The sequence below is a fragment of the Haemaphysalis longicornis genome, unplaced genomic scaffold, assembly GCF_048455015.1.
Source record: "Haemaphysalis longicornis isolate Haplotype H1 unplaced genomic scaffold, Haemaphysalis longicornis Haplotype H1 scaffold_7, whole genome shotgun sequence".
NCBI classification, from domain to species: Eukaryota; Metazoa; Arthropoda; class Arachnida; order Ixodida; family Ixodidae; genus Haemaphysalis; species Haemaphysalis longicornis.
In genome coordinates this window covers 100,018,030-100,036,694 of record NW_027526422.1, presented here as the reverse complement: position 1 = coordinate 100,036,694, position 18,665 = coordinate 100,018,030, and the positions used below count along the sequence as shown (strand labels likewise).

The window sequence follows — 18,665 nt, the reverse complement described above, 5'->3', positions numbered from 1 at the left end:
AGGGCAAAACTGGTCACCCCGGAAGACCGCCCGAGGTAGCGTAGGGTAGCTTTTTTTACAAAAAAATATTTGCGTGGGCTCGGAGTACGATGACAGAATAGTATTTCGCTTAAGCTGGAATCCCCCTCTGACGGCCAGAAGAAATCTTTATTAACAAGGCCTACGCAAACGCGGAATATACCCCCAACGTAACCCGAAAATGTTTTAACGGCGCCACTTCCCTCACATCGGCACCCACGTGTACCTTTTGTGGGCAGGCTACAACGCCTAACCTGCATCATTTAATCTGACAGTGTACGACATTCCACAAGAGCAGAGCCGGCCTGCTTGATAAGTGGCCACTGCCATCTGACGCTCACGCGCACTTACAGGTACTCCGGAGTAACGCATCCTTACTCGGAGCAATAGGCCGATACGCACTAGAGAGCGGTCTCTACAAAGCAGTTTAGAGCGGGCCTGACTATGTGTTTTTTTAGGCGGCACCCAAGAATGAAGACGCCCTCGAAAGGACCTATGATCCCACAATGAACTTTAGTAGTATCCCACTTCATCGCCTCCCCACTTACCTCCTTCCCCCCAAAGGGATTCGTGCCTCCTTTAAATAAAGCACATTCATTCATTTCGCTTAAGAAACCATATTTTGTTTAGCATAAGTCATCGTATGCTATCTATTCCGAGACAGAGAACGTCCTAAAGTTTGGTCTGTTAAAGCCGTGTAACTGATGCGTCGACTATTAAAATAAGTTACGCGTTACTTAGCTTCATCCAGGGGCGAAAGAATAAACTCCACGCACAGTTCGCTACCGCTGCCCCTGCTACCGTAATGACGTTCCACTCTTTTGTTATGTGCTCTCACACCATTTCCGCCATGGAAATTGCGATTAAGGCGAAAATATTAATATCTCCGGTTGACGGAACTCGTGAAGTAGAAAAAGACAATTGTGTCCCTTTTGGCCCTGGCGTCCTATATTTAGGACATGAACCAAAAGACTTCTCTCCGTTTGAGAACAAAACTAGAACAGCGAGTTTTGTCTAAAATAGTTCTTCAAGGATGCCTCTTCCAATAGATGTCACCATTGCTAGCTTTTTAAAGCAAAGCTTTAGTACTTTCATTCAGGGGTTTCGTGGAGGATGCGCAAGGTGACCTTTTGACCGGAGACACACCCCCGGCCACACACCTTCGGCGAAGCGCATCGCGTGATTCGCCTGGCCCGCTTTTGGCGCTGCGCACAAGGCCTCGTTTTAAGTCGTTCTGGTCATATGAGCGGCGGACGCCGCCCCTGTAGCGGCCGATCAGCTGATCGGCAGCTGACCACCCCCGCAGCCTCCCATGCATGCGCCACCGGATCGTCTCGGGTTACGTGACTCGTCTCGCGCCGGGTTACGGCGCGTTCGCCGGTCCTCCTTTTGTGACCGTTGCACGAGACCTAGTGGCTTTGAGCCGTGGTCGGCAATGCAGCTACATCAAAGCTTAACCAAGCGAAACCAAGACTCAACCCGACTAAGCCAAGCTTTTGCTTTGCATATGCAAGGTTTGCCTAGCTAGGTCGCAGCCATTTCTGCTAAAGTTGAAAGCTAGAAAGAGGAGGCATTGCAGTGAAGGCCAAACGGACGTCAGGGTTACCCCAAGGACCGAAGTCCTAGTTGGATTACATGGCTGTAACTCTAAAAATAATTGCCCTACTAGCCTGATATTTTCTATGTGGGCTCACTGATTTCTAAAGTTTCCGAGAATAAGCAAAAGAAAGCTTTCTGCAGAAAATCTAAAGTTCAATGCACTGATGGCGTAATTAGATGAATGGCTTGTAAATCACTTGCATCACAAGCTCAATTTGTTGCTTGCAAGCTTATAGGTTCGAAATAATAAAAAGTAAACACAGAAAACGTTTTTCGATAGAAAGAAAAAGGCTAGCGCCGAAAGGTTAATCTTTATGATATCACCAGTTGGGGTTGCTATCAAGGTCCACCAGCTCCGGGTTTTGCAATACCACAGCGTTGACCTCCCCCCCCCCCCCCCACCCCACACTGTTTTCAATGCATGGGTATTTCAGGCCTAGAACCCCAACGCGTGCGGTGCAGACTTCTATCTACACAAAAATGCATTTCAGGCGAATTGGATTTATTAATTCTTTATATCCGTATAATTTTTAATCACTATAAGATGAAACAAAGAAACACACAAAAATATACGTAACAAAACAATATCAGCAAATGTGGCTATTTATAGCCAAATTTTGAATTTATGGTTTGCCGGCGGAGAGCAAAATCAAATACAATGCGAAAACAAAACTTTTAAAGTAAGCTGCATTGCCTGTCGTCCTTTTTCTGTTTGTCCTTTTAGCGCAATTTTCGTAATTCACAAACGTCTTTTTTACCTTCCCATTCAAACAATTATTTCAAAACAGAATAAAAAAAACAGTGGCGTTTCACTCTGGGGAGAAGGATTACCAGCTAAGCTGGGCGCAGTTCAAGGAGTGCACGAAACAAAACACGTTTGTTTTAAATTTGCGATTGAGAATACTGGCCACTTAATTATAGCTGAATAAAACTTGTCACGACGACATTTTTTTTCTGTGAACATCGTAGGCATCATACTGTTTGCGTAACACACTAATCCAAACCGCTCGACCCCGGTGGACAGCAGTCAGGCCACATCCGGCTGCGACGTGGACGTTGAAATCTCGTTCCCAGCAGAAAGCCTATGTCAACGGCTACCGCCTCAAAACTTCACGCGCGTGCACGTCTCACACCCTTCCCCCTGCTCGCAAAAACATGGCGGCGAGCAGTCTACGTGGCTCGGCAAAGAGGCTGTGAAAATAAGCAGCAGAATAAAACAGCACTGTGACCAAACTCCCTCCGCAGATGCACATGCTTCGCCTTGCAACTCCAATGCGAGAAAGCCAGCTAACAACGACGAAGCTTACACCGATCTCCTTAAAGTCGGCTTCCCCTCTAAACACAAATGCACTGCCGAGGAAACATTTTTCTATTACAATGTAGCATATCGTATATCAAAATATGGAGGTCGTAAGACATCTTTCTTTTATATTTAGGATTTTTTCATACGCTAAACACGAGTCCCCAAGTTTTCGTTTCACACGCCGAGTTTTTATACTTCATGTCCAGAGAGGCATGTGGGGCGGCTCCCCGTCGAGTTGTATTTCTGCATGTCGCTATCCGTTGGCTTCTTGATGTTGTAGAGTTGTGCCATAACTTGAGTACTCTGCTCGCTTGTTTCGAGCAATCCAGTAATTAACTGCTTCGCGTGTTGCCGACTATTGTTTGATTTTGGGCGCACGGGGAAGAGGTGGAAGCGAATTGAGCAGGTACTCGGAATAGGTTTCGGTGCCAAGGTCACCTCAGGTGCTCATGGCTCGTGCTGATGCTGGCTACATGTGGCGTCTCTCTTTTGATTTCCACCTCTGGCTCGGGGACCAGGCAAGCATAGACTTTCGTCAATTTATGGTTGGCCCCATATCCGGATAAAAAGCGTCACTGTAGACCTTGGCATTCTCTGACCGGGCAAAGCAGCCAGTCCCGAACGTCCCGCACCTGCGGTGTCGGGGCTCACAATACGAAGAGGACGGCTCAGCACTACATTGTCTCCACGCTACATCAAACACTGTCGCCACTAGCGCCCCTTCTGAAACGCATCTACCAGCACCGTCGGGGCATCAAATAGTAGGATACTGCCCGAATATTGCAAACATTACTGACCACATACGTCGCCCCATAAACATCGGAAAGGGCTCGACTCAACTTCGATGTAAAATCGTCCTGTCTAGAATGAGATTAGTGCAAATTCATACGCTCGAAACAAAACCTCGTGCAGGGCAAATATCTCTTCGTGGAGGTGCTGCCAGTGCTGGACATTGGGTGGTCATACGTACGTATTTTCTGTTAGCCGGGTAGAACTATAAAAAAAACCCAGCAGTTTTAGAACACAATTTTCTAATTCCTCCCTGCTTTTAGAGCACAGTCAAGAAGCGCATCCAGTATTTAAAACTAGCGGTTTTAAGTATCTCAGTGAAGTCTTACGCCTCCACGCGCGTGACATATCTTGGAAATTTACTCCAAACCGTTTCCTTTCTTTGGGGCCGTCATTCGACCTATATCGAGGTCATCGGCTGGATTGATTTCAGTTGCAGATATAAACGCATTAGACGGTATGTTTAAATACGATTACAAGAAAAATGGAAGGAGAAACTTCGAAGTGTATATTCTGCGACGAGCAAATAACGCAGTTGCAGCTCTGCGCCGGCAATAACTATTACTTTGGGGGTGCTTCTAGGCACTAAAGAAAAGGTGAAAGAGTTTATGGGCAGTGCTGCACAGTACTTTTATTTGTTATCATGGTTATAGCACGCGTTACCACGGCTGAACGTAGTAAAACTTCTAAACAGTTCAGCTTGAGAAAATATCTTTGTTCGTCCTGCCGACGCGGTGAGAAGGATCATAAAAAGCCAATTATCGTACATCAGACAGAGAGAGATAGACAGAGAGAGACAGATAGGGAGCGAGAGAATAAACGTTATTTACCCATATTTACCCATCTGTTGTGATTCTGGACCCTCCATATCAGTGATGGGTGCCTTCGGTCGAGGACCGCCGTCCGTGCCCTATTCACCAGCAGAAGCTGCGAGAAGGGGTGCGAGCTTGTCAGCGTCGCCGCCTCCTGTAAAGGGTAGTGATTGGAAGAGTTATATGCACTTTTCAGGCATGCCCACACTATGCGGTGTTGTGTCCGCGATGTGTCTGGGGCAGCACATACATTCAAGTGAGTATTGGATATGGAATATTTTGTGTCGGAGCGTGTTTTGGGAGAATGTGTCAGCTTGGAGCTAATGAAGCATGTATTACCCCTTCCCCGTTGTTGGGTTGCTTATGTGGGGGAAGAAACTGTTTGCGAGTTAGTCTGCAGTGAGATTATGTAATATATCGTTAGTGAAAATTAAAAAAAAACAATGCCGTGACCAGGATTCGAACCTTGGTTATTGCGGCCACAACGCAAGGTACTAACCACTATACGATCACGGCTGCCCCAAAGGACGGCGGAGTGCTCAGAATAGAATCGGGTGCTCTCAAGGGGAAGAAACTGGTTCCTGTTTCGCGAAACAGGATCCCGGTAAGAAGGTAGAGAAATTCTAGAAGTTTCATACCACTTTGTAAGTATTGTTGCTCTGCCTCTGCGTTTGCGAAACCTTACGTTTTGTTAATAAAATTGAAACAACATGCACAAACAGTTTCAGGGCAGTTCCTTTTCCATTATTTTTTAGTTAATGACCGGAGCAGGGAATTTAAACGATCCCTTGCGGCTCTTTGAGTTGATTATACTTGTTTCATATCTTGTTGTAGTTTTTTTCTTTAATTGCGTGCTGAATATTTACTTCTGTGATTTTTTTCATACACTTGTGGTCTTTATAAATTGTGCGTTTTCTTACTTTTCGTGTGTTGTTTAGTTAGTTGCGTAATCCCTTTGGGATTTCTTTGCTAGTTTTACTATTATTTTTTGCGTTGATTGTATTTTTAGTTTCCTAATCACAATGGCTACTTCAATGTCCCATTAAAACCGAACTTCGACGATTTCGTTATTTTGTGTATACATTGCGTTGTTTCACTTTTGCTCACAGTGATTAAAATATTGTTACGGGGCATAATTATATTTCCCGCAAAGAGGACGGTATACAAGTACTGTGCTAGCCGGGATCATCATCAAGAAGGAAGATAAAGAGGACGCTGATGGTGAAGTGCGTTCGTTCCCTGGCTTGCGCTGTGCTTTCTTCCACCGTGTTTTCTAATAACTAGCCTCTGAGTTAGTGTCGTATATACACCATTGTAAATACCACTTTACCTGGTATCAATATACACGCCATTACGCATTTCTGTCAACATAGAAGGCACTACGCCATTCGGGTTGGTGTTTTTACCAAAGAATGCTCACGCATTAGGAAGAAATTTATCGGAGTAAACGTTGTGATGTAGAGTTAAATTTCGCCTCTCCATCTTCTTGGCGAACTGATGGAGGCGAAATAGGGATGTTCTTTTGATGCGCGAGCCGAGAGGACGATCTCGACTCGCTCCGATGACCGACGACCGATGCTTGGAGCGGGTGAGGGATGAGGACTGCCTTCCTTGCTAGATATTAGGTTTATTTACATTATTTACAAAACTCCAACTTTACATCAGGTCAGAGTGACGGTTACATTGTCACTCTGACAGCAGCAGCCTGTTCGGCCGAGATCTATACTAAACTCGATCCCCTCTCGACCGACCTTCGACAAAACCCAACACTCCGGTTTTGATAGCAAAAACCCCGCCTCCAAAAAGGGGGCGTTCAAGAAAGAGAGAAAAACCTTTCAAAACAATTATTACAAACCATTGATTGGTCACAGTAACCAGCCAATCACACACATGTCCTCACCTGCGGTCACGTGACCTAACCCTCTCTCTTATGCACTCAAAGTGCGTTTCCTACGCACGCTGTTACACCCGGCCAGAAAATACAGGACATCTGCGGCCTTAAGTGAACCATCCATTACGTTAAGCGGGCGGCATCTGCACAAACAACAGCCAAGCCGAGGGCCCGGAGCGGTCCTCGCGCGGCTGACCTCCCTCCGCGCGGCGCCTCCCGCGACGCCCCCATTGTCCCGCAACGCGCAGGACAATGAGGGTTGCTAATTCCCTCCCAGACGAAGGGCGCCGCGGCCTGCCGCCTGTCGCACCGGAAGACGCGCATCAGGCCCACTCGGTGGTCTCCGAGGCGATTGACCCGTCAACGACCCACGCCGCCGCCGGGGTCGAAGATTTCCAAACTTACACCGCGCGCGCTTTCAACACTAAGAGATTCACCGTCATTCAGCTTCTCGTCAGCTTGTCATGCCGAACGACCCAGCCACCTCCGACGCGACAGAAGTACTCAAGCTAATCGCCCCCGTCTTTTGACACACAAAAGGACGGGCACAACACAGGCTCTCCGCGGCTCCGAACTTGACGTTCGTGCGGCTACATGAAAGGGACACGGGATCGTAGCTACCAGCGGAGGCGACGCCAATACATGGGCCACCGGCGGCCTTCATTAATTACATGCGGAGCCCGAACTTAACACCTCCGCACTAAGAATGTTGTCCGTACACTAGCTGTACGTACAACATTAACTCTCACTATTTGTTATGTCTTGCTGCAGAGCAAGAACTAAACAAAACGCGCTCAAGCCGTTACGCGAGTACACTACAAAATACAATACAATACAACAATAAAAAAAATTTACCCGGTACACGCCAACCCAACCAGCACACGCGCCGGCCAACTGCACCAAAAAAAAAAAACGGATACAACACGGCATACTCAGTGCCTTGGCCTAACCATGGCTTGCGCAACATCAAACATTAAACGAAGGCGCTCAACTACAGGGCCCGTGAGAACAAACTCGTGGCACCCTCTACCATTAAAGGTAACCAACCCCACGAAGGGTATAAATGTTCAAACTTCACAACTGAATGAATGACACCATCCACTCTTAAATGTTACGTGCATGCAGGAGCATTCTTTCACTCTAAGGAAAGGAACAGACACCCAAACAAACCCAAACGCACAAATGAGGCTAGTCCTGTACAAATAAAAAAACGTTAAAAGAAAGTTCTCTTCACGCACTCGCGGACGCCGGTTCTTTCGGGATGCGACACAGATTGTTCGTCCCTGTTGCGGTTCACTTGCTGTCCACATTCGATGTACTGAAAGTTCATTTTTCAGTACCTCAAACACTAGTTCGCACACAAGCGCCACAAGTGGGCCCTACCTGCACATTCCATGGCCCACCATGACCATATGCCAACGAGCGCAAATAAAGGAAGGCACTCGCCATTGTACCCAAAGGTACACTCCCTAATGTGTTGTACCCGCGGCTCTGCTTCACAAGAAGACAGAGTTAAGACCGCCAAGCTGCGCTACTCGCTAATCACACACCTTACGACAGCTGAACGCAACCAACACATGCACAAACAAAAAAAACTAACAACAAGGGGAAGAACTACAATACAGGTAAAACTAACAATAACGCTCGTCTGGGCGAACCCTACACATAAAAAAAACAACAGAAAAAAAACGCAAAACAATAACAAATTAGTGTGCGGCAAACAACACTAAACCGTCCCTGTCTCGCACTGCATACTATTCAGCGCGTACACCTCCTTCCACGGTGGCACACACCGACCGTCGCACGGAAGCCGATTCCGTTTTGTGCGCCACCAGCTGATTCTACACGAACCCTGGTTTGGCTCGCGGTGTCCTCTGCTCCCGGGAGAGAAGGAACACCCTACTCGGCGGTAGCGCGTACGACGGTGTCGCACCTGCGCCACCCCACCTGCCCCCGCGTCCCGCGTTCTCGCGCCCGTCGGAATCGACCTACGCGCAAGACGCCGCGGGCCGCCTGCACATTCCTGCTTCGAGCACGCAGGCTCAACAATTAGGCCCGCCGTTTCGCTGCCCTCACATGACGGCTGTGCTACCTCTGCCTCCTCCGAGATGACCATGCCTTCGACAGATTCGCTCGATCTCGGAATTAGCTCATCCACGAGGGGCTCCTCGCGGTCGGCCGCGGGGTCTATGTCGGCGCATGGGGCGGAGCTACTCTCCTTATCCTGTGGCGTTCGAAACGCCCATGATGGAACGAACACTGTGAAGACATTGGTGTCCTCTTCGAGATTACCGATCCTGCGGAGCTTCGCTTTCTCATAAGCGACCTCCGCTCTCCCTTGGGCTAACTGAGCGCTAAGCTCTTCAGCTGTCCATTCGGACCAGCTACCCGCGCCCCTGCTACCCGCCAGCCTTGCTTTTTCGAAAGCGTGCTGCGCATTCCTGAGAGCTAACTCCGCTCTCAACTCTTCAATCTCGAGCACAATGGCACTAACCTTCCTATCGGTGCCGCGACATCCCGTTAGCATAGTGGCCATGGTGAACCCGGAGAAAACAAATCAGGGCCCACCTGTGCCCGCTCCGGGTTCGGCCGGGTCGCAGTGTCGCTGGTGCAGCAGCTCGTGGACCCGATGCGCCGCTCTCGCCGCTGGGATGGGGCCGTGCTCCCTGGGCCAGAGCCCACGAGGCCTCCCGCTGAGGTGTCGCCCCGTTGAACCGCGGCTTACGCCGCCCTGGGCCGAAGCCCCCGAGGCCTCCCGCTGAGGTGTCGCCCCGTTGAACCGCGGCTTACGCCGCCCTGGGCCGAAGCCCCCGAGGCCTCCCGCTGAGGTGTCGCCCCGTTGAACCGCGGCTTACGCCGCCCTGGGCCGAAGCCCCCGAGGCCTCCCGCTGAGGTGTCGCCCCGTTGAACCGCGGCTTACGCCGCCCTGGGCCGAAGCCCACGAGGCCTCCCGCTGAGGTGTCGCCCCGTTGAACCGCGGCTTACGCCGCCCTGGGCCGGAGCCCACGAGGCCTCCCACTGAGGTGTCGCCCCGTTGCCGTTGAATCGCGGCTGCTGCCGCACTGAGCCGGAACTCACGAGGCCTCCCGCTGAGGTGTCGCCCCGTCAATGCTTGGAGTCTGGCTCGTCGTTGGTCGGAGCCGAACCTTGCGTTGAAGGAGTCTCTCCGCAATGCCCCACCAGCTCCAGCCGATGGTCGTGGTCATCCTGTCGACTGCGCCAGTTAAATTTCGCCTCTCCATCTTCTTGGCGAACTGATGGAGGCGAAATAGGGATGTTCTTTTGATGCGCGAGCCGAGAGGACGATCTCGACTCGCTCCGATGACCGACGACCGATGCTTGGAGCGGGTGAGGGATGAGGACTGCCTTCCTTGCTAGATATTAGGCTTATTTACATTATTTACAAAACTCCAACTTTACATCAGGTCAGAGTGACGGTTACATTGTCACTCTGACAGCAGCAGCCTGTTCGGCCGAGATCTATACTAAACTCGATCCCCTCTCGACCGACCTTCGACAAAACCCAACACTCCGGTTTTGATAGCAAAAACCCCGCCTCCAAAAAGGGGGCGTTCAAGAAAGAGAGAAAAACCTTTCAAAACAATTATTACAAACCATTGATTGGCCACAGTAACCAGCCAATCACACACATGTCCTCACCTGCGGTCACGTGACCTAACCCTCTCTCTTATGCACTCAAAGTGCGTTTCCTACGCACGCTGTTACACCCGGCCAGAAAATACAGGACATCTGCGGCCTTAAGTGAACTATCCATTACGTTAAGCGGGCGGCATCTGCACAAACAACAGCCAAGCCGAGGGCCCGGAGCGGTCCTCGCGCGGCTGACCTCCCTCCGCGCGGCGCCTCCCGCGACGCCCCCATTGTCCCGCAACGCGCGGGACAATGAGGGTTGCTAATTCCCTCCCAGACGAAGGGCGCCGCGGCCTGCCGCCAGTCGCACCGGAAGACGCGCATCAGGCCCACTCGGTGGTCTCCGAGGCGATTGACCCGTCAACGACCCACGCCGCCGCCGGGGTCGAAGATTTCCAAACTTAAACCGCGCGCGCTTTCAACACTAAGAGATTCACCGTCATTCAGCTTCTCGTCAGCTTGTCATGCCGAACAACCCAGCCACCTCCGACGCGACAGAAGTACTCAAGCTAATCGCCCCCGTCTTTTGACACACAAAAGGACGGGCACAACACAGGCTCTCCGCGGCTCCGAACTTGACGTTCGTGCGGCTACTTGAAAGGGACACGGGATCGTAGCTACCAGCGGAGGCTACGCCAATACATGGGCCACCGGCGGCCTTCATTAATTACATGCGGAGCCCGAACTTAACATGTAGCTGAACTTGAAGCTAGCGGCTGTTTGATAGTAATGGTTTCAACTGATTTTATCAAGGTTCCCGGTCGACTGGTTGTTGTGCCGCAAAATGTTTCCTTCGGGGTGTACGGTTTTGCATTGCATCGCGTACCTTTCTTTGGTAATTTTGTTCAGTTGTTCGCTGAGGAAGCAAACATTGCCTTTTTCGCACATGCTGTTGTCACAACATCGTTCGCGTCATTCAGAAGAAAAACCAATTGTGAGGAATACTTTCTGTGGGGGCTTTCGTCGGAAAACCGAATACAGCAGAGAGCAAAAGTCCTTCTTTTCGAGCAATACCTTGGCGTTTTTCACAATATATGTATACACGATATTCCGTTTTGATAAGCTAATGGGCCTGGAAGACTACCACGATTGACACATAGTCCCTCAATCGTGTCAAAACCGACATGAGTTAAGAACATAAGCTTCAGGAAACAGCGATGCGGTAAATTTGCTGGCAAATGATGTCCCCTTTCTTCTGGGACAGTTCATTAATTCAAAAGAGTGTTTCATTCTCCTAAGAAATGTTCCCTGAACTCCTCCAACATGGAATTTATTTAAAGATGAACGCAAAACGCCTGGGCACGTTTGTCTGCACTTCTATACAAACTACAGTACTGCTATCATAACACCACATACATTATAATCATCATTGTCACAGCATTCATCTGGCGTAGCAAGCCAGGCGGTTTAGCTCGGCTGACACAGCCAGACTCATTAAAGATTGTTCTCTCTCTCTCTACTTGCTTTCTCGTGTATGGTGTGTTTTGACCACGTTGACTTGACCGATTATTTAAAGGTTATTTCCATGCGCTTCGAAAACGCCGTAGAGCATTCTGTGGGTTTTATAACGTGTCATTCATCGTTCGTCATTGCGAGCAGAAGCTATTTTTGATAATTCCAGCTTCAATTTGCTCAAAAGTGGTTGGTAATTTCTGGTATTTCTCGAATCGGCACATTGAGTGTCTCAGGATTTATTGCTTTCTATTTCTAAATCCTGTGACTAGCAGAATTTTTGGTAGGGCGACGAGCCAAGTGGACTGCTGCTTCAATATTCATGCAACCTCTTGGGGATGGCATATAGAGTCAATCTTTCAGAGTAATCTGTAAAGATTTTCACAAATTTTATAAAAAGGATAATGCCAAGTATAAGTGCTAAAATGAGTTTGAGTAGTATAGAGATACGCTGCTAAACGCGAACGACACGTCTGCCTAGGCAGGACGGGGCACGTTTTCCTTCGGGTGCCCGTCGGGGGTGTAGCTCAGATGGTAGAGCGCTCGCTTAGCATGCGAGAGGTACGGGGATCGATACCCCGCACCTCCACGTCTTTTTTTCCTATAACATGACAGATTTCTTTAAGAATCGCATGCACTGCGAGTAACGTGTGGAAGCGGAACGCTGTGCTTAAGACCGAACGCAGTTTCGTGGTTTGTCAACCGGTCGGTTCGTCCCGGAACATGGCTTAACTGGAGAAATCCTTCGGAGCATATGCATATCAACGACTGTGTGAGTAGGTTGTGAAATAAGAATTCTTAGACACGAGTAGAGGGTCAACAGTTACAGTGTTGAATAAGACCGGGCGATCATACCATAGCCGCAGTATTTTATTGCTAGTGCGTGGACGGTCGCCCGTACGTACGTTAGGTATCGAGGAAAAAGCTTACAGGTGACCCAGCCGACGATGAAGTGAAAGAATGGTTATAGCTCGTTATACCAAAGCAAATAACCTATTCGAATGGATAATAGAATGACCAGGCATGTTCTCCGTAGACACATGCATCCAACACATGTGAGTATTGGCTCTACCACTATGAAACCCAGGGCGAAGTACCGGACGTTTTCGGGTGAGTATTCCGGCTGAAGTTCTTACAGTGAGACATAGGAGGAAACTAATGACGAAGACACATCGCCGCTAGAACGAGATATGCGCCAATTGAAGTTTAAAGTTGTGCCGTATAAATGAATGGGGCGTCAAATAAAAGCAGCCGATGGTTCTGATATGCACTGGGGATCAAAAATTCTATTCCTAGGTCAGGAATGCGAATAATAGGTAACAATGAGACGTTTTCTTCAAAATGCTAGGGTTAAAAACTCAAAAGCAAGGGCCCCAAGAGGAAAAGCCGGCAGGAAAGGCACTTTCCAGGTGGCTACTCCATCGCATGCTATTCTGCCCCGTATCGTCTGATTGGGCCTTCAGAGTATCCAACGGCCGGTCAGCACCTTTGGCGGCTGTGCATCCTTAGCTGACTTCGTAGTTGGCACGGCTCCAATAGCGTGCCTTGAAATGCGGTAGCGGTGGACGGCAAAATCCGAGCCGTGCGGCAAAGAGAATCTCTAAAGGGCAGTGTACGGCTATCGTACCTATCTAAATTCCAGTCAGGGGAATGCATGTCTGGAAATGTAGGACTCGAGACATTAGCGGCCGAGAAAGAACAATTAAGCGGGGAAGAAGCCAGAGCGTTGCGTGGCCACTAACGCTCCTACGCTGTCTGGCTCACGCTGGCGTGCAGCAAAAAGAAAAATTTCTGTTCAGTATTTTTCCGCTAAGCCGTTTTCTAAATGAAAATTTTTATTTCAACCTACAGAAACAAATATTTTCGCTCAAAGTTCTAAGGCGCAGTAAATAACTTTCTGGGACTACAAAGCCACTCGAAACATTTTTACTGAAAATATTGGCTATCAATGAAAAAATGTTTAAGCTCCAAAATGTTTTGAAAGTCTTCTTTTCATACAGATGAACAGAGTTGGTGAAGTTTTGTTGTAAAATTAAGAAAAAATGTTTCGGTTTCAAAACTCAAAAACTAGGGTGACTCCTTCTTTCGTTGAGGGGAGTGGTTAGCCGGTTCTTGTGGACACTACACATCGCCTCAAATAATGTAAAGGGTTAAAGGCAGAAACACCGGCACTACCAGCTGCTTCACTTTTTTCAGAGTAATTTGAAAAGTAACGCGAATATTCCGATGTAGAGCAGTCAACTATGAAAAAAATCAATAGAAAGAAACACAAGGATTTTTTTTTGTTTTTCCAACCAGAGTAAAGTAAAAAATATACATAAGTGCTCGCCCGGGGAAATTAGTAGTGATGCCATCAATCTGCAGTGAGGGACACGCTTTCTGAAATCAATGATCTCAAGTGAAATAGTGTACAGGTTTTGACAGCGCAGTCTCTGCTGGGACTTGTGAGATGCAGCAGGAAACAATTATATATTTTGTAATGTAAATGGTGAAATTCATCGGGCACCTGAGTTTTTTAACTGATGTTAATGTGAAAGTCAGCGATTATGGAATGCTTCTTCACTTCTGCGAGGTGTTTGCGTCGGCGTGACGATCACCAGTCATGCGGCACGCCCCAATGGTAACTCTATTCCGTACTGGCCCGGTAAAGGTTTAGTGCTGTAGTTACCTCACATGGCGGTGGCTCATGGCGACCGGAGCTAAAATACCAATAGAACCTAAATAAGTTTGTATGTATATTTTATTTACTTATTTTCCTTTCACAGCGGCCGTAATTTGATTTTATTGTGCTGTCACCAGCAACTGCGATCTCTTTTCGCGTTCGATGAGACGTCTTAGTCTTCCACCTTAAGGAGTATGTCGAATATTTTATAGGTCTGTGCAGAATTGTCTGTCTTCAATTTTCGATATTTTTAGGGAAGAAAAACATGATAGAAACCTGATTTTTTTCACGCGCCTCTAGATTTCACGGAACTTAGATCTCTGTTCAGGAAACCAAGCTGGGTACTGATGAGCACCCGCAGGCGGCTCTCCGCCCCTTCTAATCTTAATAGAGTGTTTGCGTTAGCCACTAGATTGGCCAAACTAAAGGTTGTATGCTTTTCTTCTGAAAAACCTTGATCTGACTGTTCTTGCTTGCAAAGTGGATGACGCGGAGTGGTTCTCTGCTGCGACGATGACATATCGGGCATTGAATGGCACGTTCTATGCGTGTGTGCCCCAAACGAATTCACGGAAAGGTGAGTTTCTTCCTCTCCTTGGCTCAATTTTTGTGCACCGCGATAAGTGTTCAACTGCAAGGGGATTTTAACTGCGTGTGTACTCACGAGGGTCATTCGGCAGATAACTGGCGCTATGATGCCAGTACCGCGGTTCTCAGCGATGTCATTAGTGAAAGTGGCCTAGTTAATATAGGGATCGCTAGAGGAAGCATTCTACACCTTACCCCTTTTTATCGTTTTCCTAGTGTCCGTCTGTACGAAAGCTACGTTTTCGCAGGGAAGTGTTCCATTGTGCGTAATTATCTTGTTAGGGCAATATTGTTTTTTGGACACTGCTTGATCTCAGCTCGGATGGGTCCACGGGGCTGGCATGCTGCTCACATCCCTTGGAACCTGTTGAAACTCAACAGTAGCGTACTCTTGGATGGATCTTTTCAGCACGCCATACCAGCTTACTTGAAAGGTCCATTCGAACTTTCATTCCTGAGTATTTTTCAAAAATGACCCTGTTTTAAACAAGGGTGTAAAGACTTTGCTAAAGAGAAATCAGGTCGGGCGTCTTTTCTGAAGCGAGCTCACTTGCGCGAACACAGCAGTTTCTTGATCCAATTGCATGAGCCTAACACAGCGGAGTCCGGTACAATCTTTGATGAAATATGCAAAAGTTCAGATACCGCATATTATGGCTGAAAAAATATCGGAGAGCCCTTACTCCGTCAAGAACGCGTAGGTTTTTGCAGGAGCCGCCAACCCGACATGTATTTGTTGATGAAAGGCAGTCAGCCCTAGAAAAGTTTATAGTGGAAATCGAGTATGGTGGTTAACGCATTTCTGATGCACACAGTATAGTTAGGGCATCTTGTTCCCATTATGAAAAAAATTATTTAATTTGTTATTCTGAAGAATTTATTTATTTTAGTACCTCAAAGGCCTGGACCACAGGCATTACATGAGTGGTGAGCTCAAAAGAAATATCACTGATAAAAACCACGCGAAATATTAACAAAGAACTTCATGAACGATTGATTTGAAAAACTGCAGGGGAGGGCGGCTCACAAGGGGAAAAATAAAAAGCGGAAGGAATGTCAAAGAGTTTAAGGCACATACACAGAATAAAAAAAGAAAAAAATTCACAGGCGAAAAATCTCGCGATATATGAACGAACTTGACAAGCATTGATTTAAAAAAGTAAGGTGGCGGGTCACAAGCGAAAAAAAAAAGAGCGGAAGGAATGAAAAAAGGAGTTTAAAACGGCAAAAGAGTGATCAAAGCATTTTTAAAGACATGCAGGTGATCGAAAACGTGCTATCGGGAGAAAGCATTGCACGCAAACTAAGCTAAGTCAGTCGGCTTGTATTTTTAACAGCTATAGCATGAACTGTACTGAATCTCTAATCTGCGCCAGTTCCTGCTGAAGCTCGTTCTAATCTTAGGCTGTGCGAATGAAAACAGCGTGTGCGTATGTAACTCTTTTGGGCCGGGTATACGATACATTAAATGTGTTTTTTCTTTGGCTCGAAAAATTTGCGCTACTTATGACGTATTTGTTAGGTGACAGAGTGTAATATTATTTATGAAAGAGTGCTAGTCGAACAAGCTTTCGGTGGTGATCTAGAAGTGGAAGAGAGGCACGCTGTTTTAGCTTGGTTACACACGTAAAAGATGAATGGTCTGAAAATGCAATCCTGACTGCTCGATTTTGTACTGCTTCCAGTGCCTGAGAAAGGTACTTTTTGACGGTATTCCAGATAGCGGATGCATATTCTTTTTTAGTTCAACTTTTAGTTCAGGAGCGGCAAGTTTTAAATTGCGTTGGAGAATACCGAGAGTTTTGGCTGCTGCAGAAACAACCAATTCAACATGTACGGACCAAGTCAGATCATTTGTTAGATGTACACCAAGGTATTTCTACGAATTAGTAGTTTGGAGTACCGAACCATGAAGGGACTAACTGTAATTAGGTTCGTTTCGGCGTCTATGGAAAGATATGGTTTTACATTTGAGTACATTTAGTGACATCTGCCACTCGCTACACCAATTTTCAATTGCTAAAAGGTGTCTTTGTAAGGTTAGTTGATTGTCGCGTTAGTTGATTTATTTTGTTATATAATAATTTGTTATATTTTGTTATATTTTGTTTTATTATTTATTTTGTTTGTTATAATTACGACTACATATCGTTACATAGAAGTTACATATCCAGGCTAGTGCAAATGAATCAAACTTCAGCTGTTTTAATTTATGCATCAAATGACAATAAAGGGTCCAATAAGAATGCCTTTTCGAAGTCAAGAAATATTGAAGTTAAGAAAGTCAAGCCAGGAAATACATCAAATTTATAAATCAATAAATAAATCAAGGTCAAGAAATAAAGCACCAGAACCAGACGGTCTTATTTCGGAGTTCTACTAAATATTATGCAGTGTTCTGGCCCCGTCCTTACATGAAGTATGTACAAAGGCCCTTTTCACTTGCTTCTGCCTATCCCAACAATCCTAAGCTTCGTGAGGGCTTTATTAAAGAGTTTGCTGCACTTTCGAATTCCTCAGAAATTCGCATTTTCCTCACGAGTTTCTGTATGCCCTGTATGTTCTGCCTTCTGTATTTTACAAAGTTTAAACTGTACTAATTCCCAAAAGTTACAATGCCGATATCCATGTGTAACGTACCCACCGCGGTGGCTCAGTGGCTAAGGCGTTGCTCTGCTGAGCACGAGGTCACGGGTTTGATTCCCGGCCGCGGCGCCCGCTTTTCTGATGGAAGCGAAAAGCAAAAACGCCTGTGTGTACGAGATTTCGGCGCACGTTAAAGATCCCCGGGTGGTCAAATATATTCCGGAGCCCTCCACTACGGTGTGCCTTATCGGCTGCGTTTCGTCGGACCGTTAAACCCTACAATCAGTCAATCATGTGTAACATGGATCACCTAAAAGGGGGTATGGGTTGAATGGGTGAGCATTGCTTTACGGAAAGGGACGATCTTTTTGGAGGACACTCAGTACCTCTGAAGCGGTTACAGTTAAGAGGGAGCTTGGACGTGGTGCGGTGCACAGGTCCACACCACCCACCTTACAAAATATTCGAAGATAAACAATATCTTACCATGAAATCCGGGTAGACTATGCAAAACGCATGCAGAGAACCCATGGAAATGAGCTTTGCAATTTTTATGGTTTTTTATGCTCCCATTCTACGTGAATCTGAACGTATGTAATGACGCGAATTGAACTCAAAAGTCGTACTGCTCCCTCTGTTTACGACTCCTAGAGAGTTCTCGTCAAACAATCTCTCATTCGCAATAGTAACGGCTCTCGAAAGAAGGTATAATAGAAAGAATAAAATCACGAGAATCACATGAGATACAATAAACCAAAAATAAAACCAGGCGGCTCAAGAGGCGAACGGTTTGGGAACATGAACCAGCGAGAGACTCAAAAGCGAAAACAATCGCCTTCCAGGAATCACAATAGACGCAGAAAGCGCAGCTAGCTGCCAATGGGCCACTATCGGTGTAAAGTATGTCCAACTGGTGCTCCAGTTTCCTCTCTCCCGGAGAACGGGCGGAAACGTGTGGACGTCGAAGTCGTACCCGTCGATAGCTCAGTTGGCAGAGCGGTGGACTGTAGAGGTACCCTGCTGACATCCATAGGTCGCTGGTTCGAATCCGGCTCGACGGAGTGTTTTTTTTTCTTGTTGTGCGGCAGTTAAAATCATTTCTTTTCACTCGTGTACCATTGTTTTCAGTGCAACGTTGTGTAGCTTGAATGAATATACTTATTCACAGTGGAATTCGGAAAACTCTGGTTCCTAGCCTCTTCCTTTTTCCCCATTGAAACCGAGAAAAAAACGAACAATACAGCTGGAAGCACGACAGCGATAGGAGTGTCCAAATAAAATTGGTTATGAAGTTGACAATGTTACTTTAAGGAC

The 18,665-nt window shown here is 47.1% G+C and overlaps 2 non-coding genes across 2 annotated transcripts; both read left to right on the top strand.

The window, feature by feature from the left end:
- Positions 1-12,031: 12,031 nt before the first annotated feature.
- On the top strand, positions 12,032-12,104 carry Trnaa-agc (transfer RNA alanine (anticodon AGC)). Its single transcript has one exon. It is a non-coding gene; the product is annotated as a tRNA-Ala (tRNA).
- Positions 12,105-18,324: 6,220 nt separating this feature from the next.
- On the top strand, positions 18,325-18,412 carry Trnay-gua (transfer RNA tyrosine (anticodon GUA)). Its single transcript is given in 2 exon segments — positions 18,325-18,361; positions 18,377-18,412. It is a non-coding gene; the product is annotated as a tRNA-Tyr (tRNA).
- Positions 18,413-18,665: the final 253 nt, after the last annotated feature.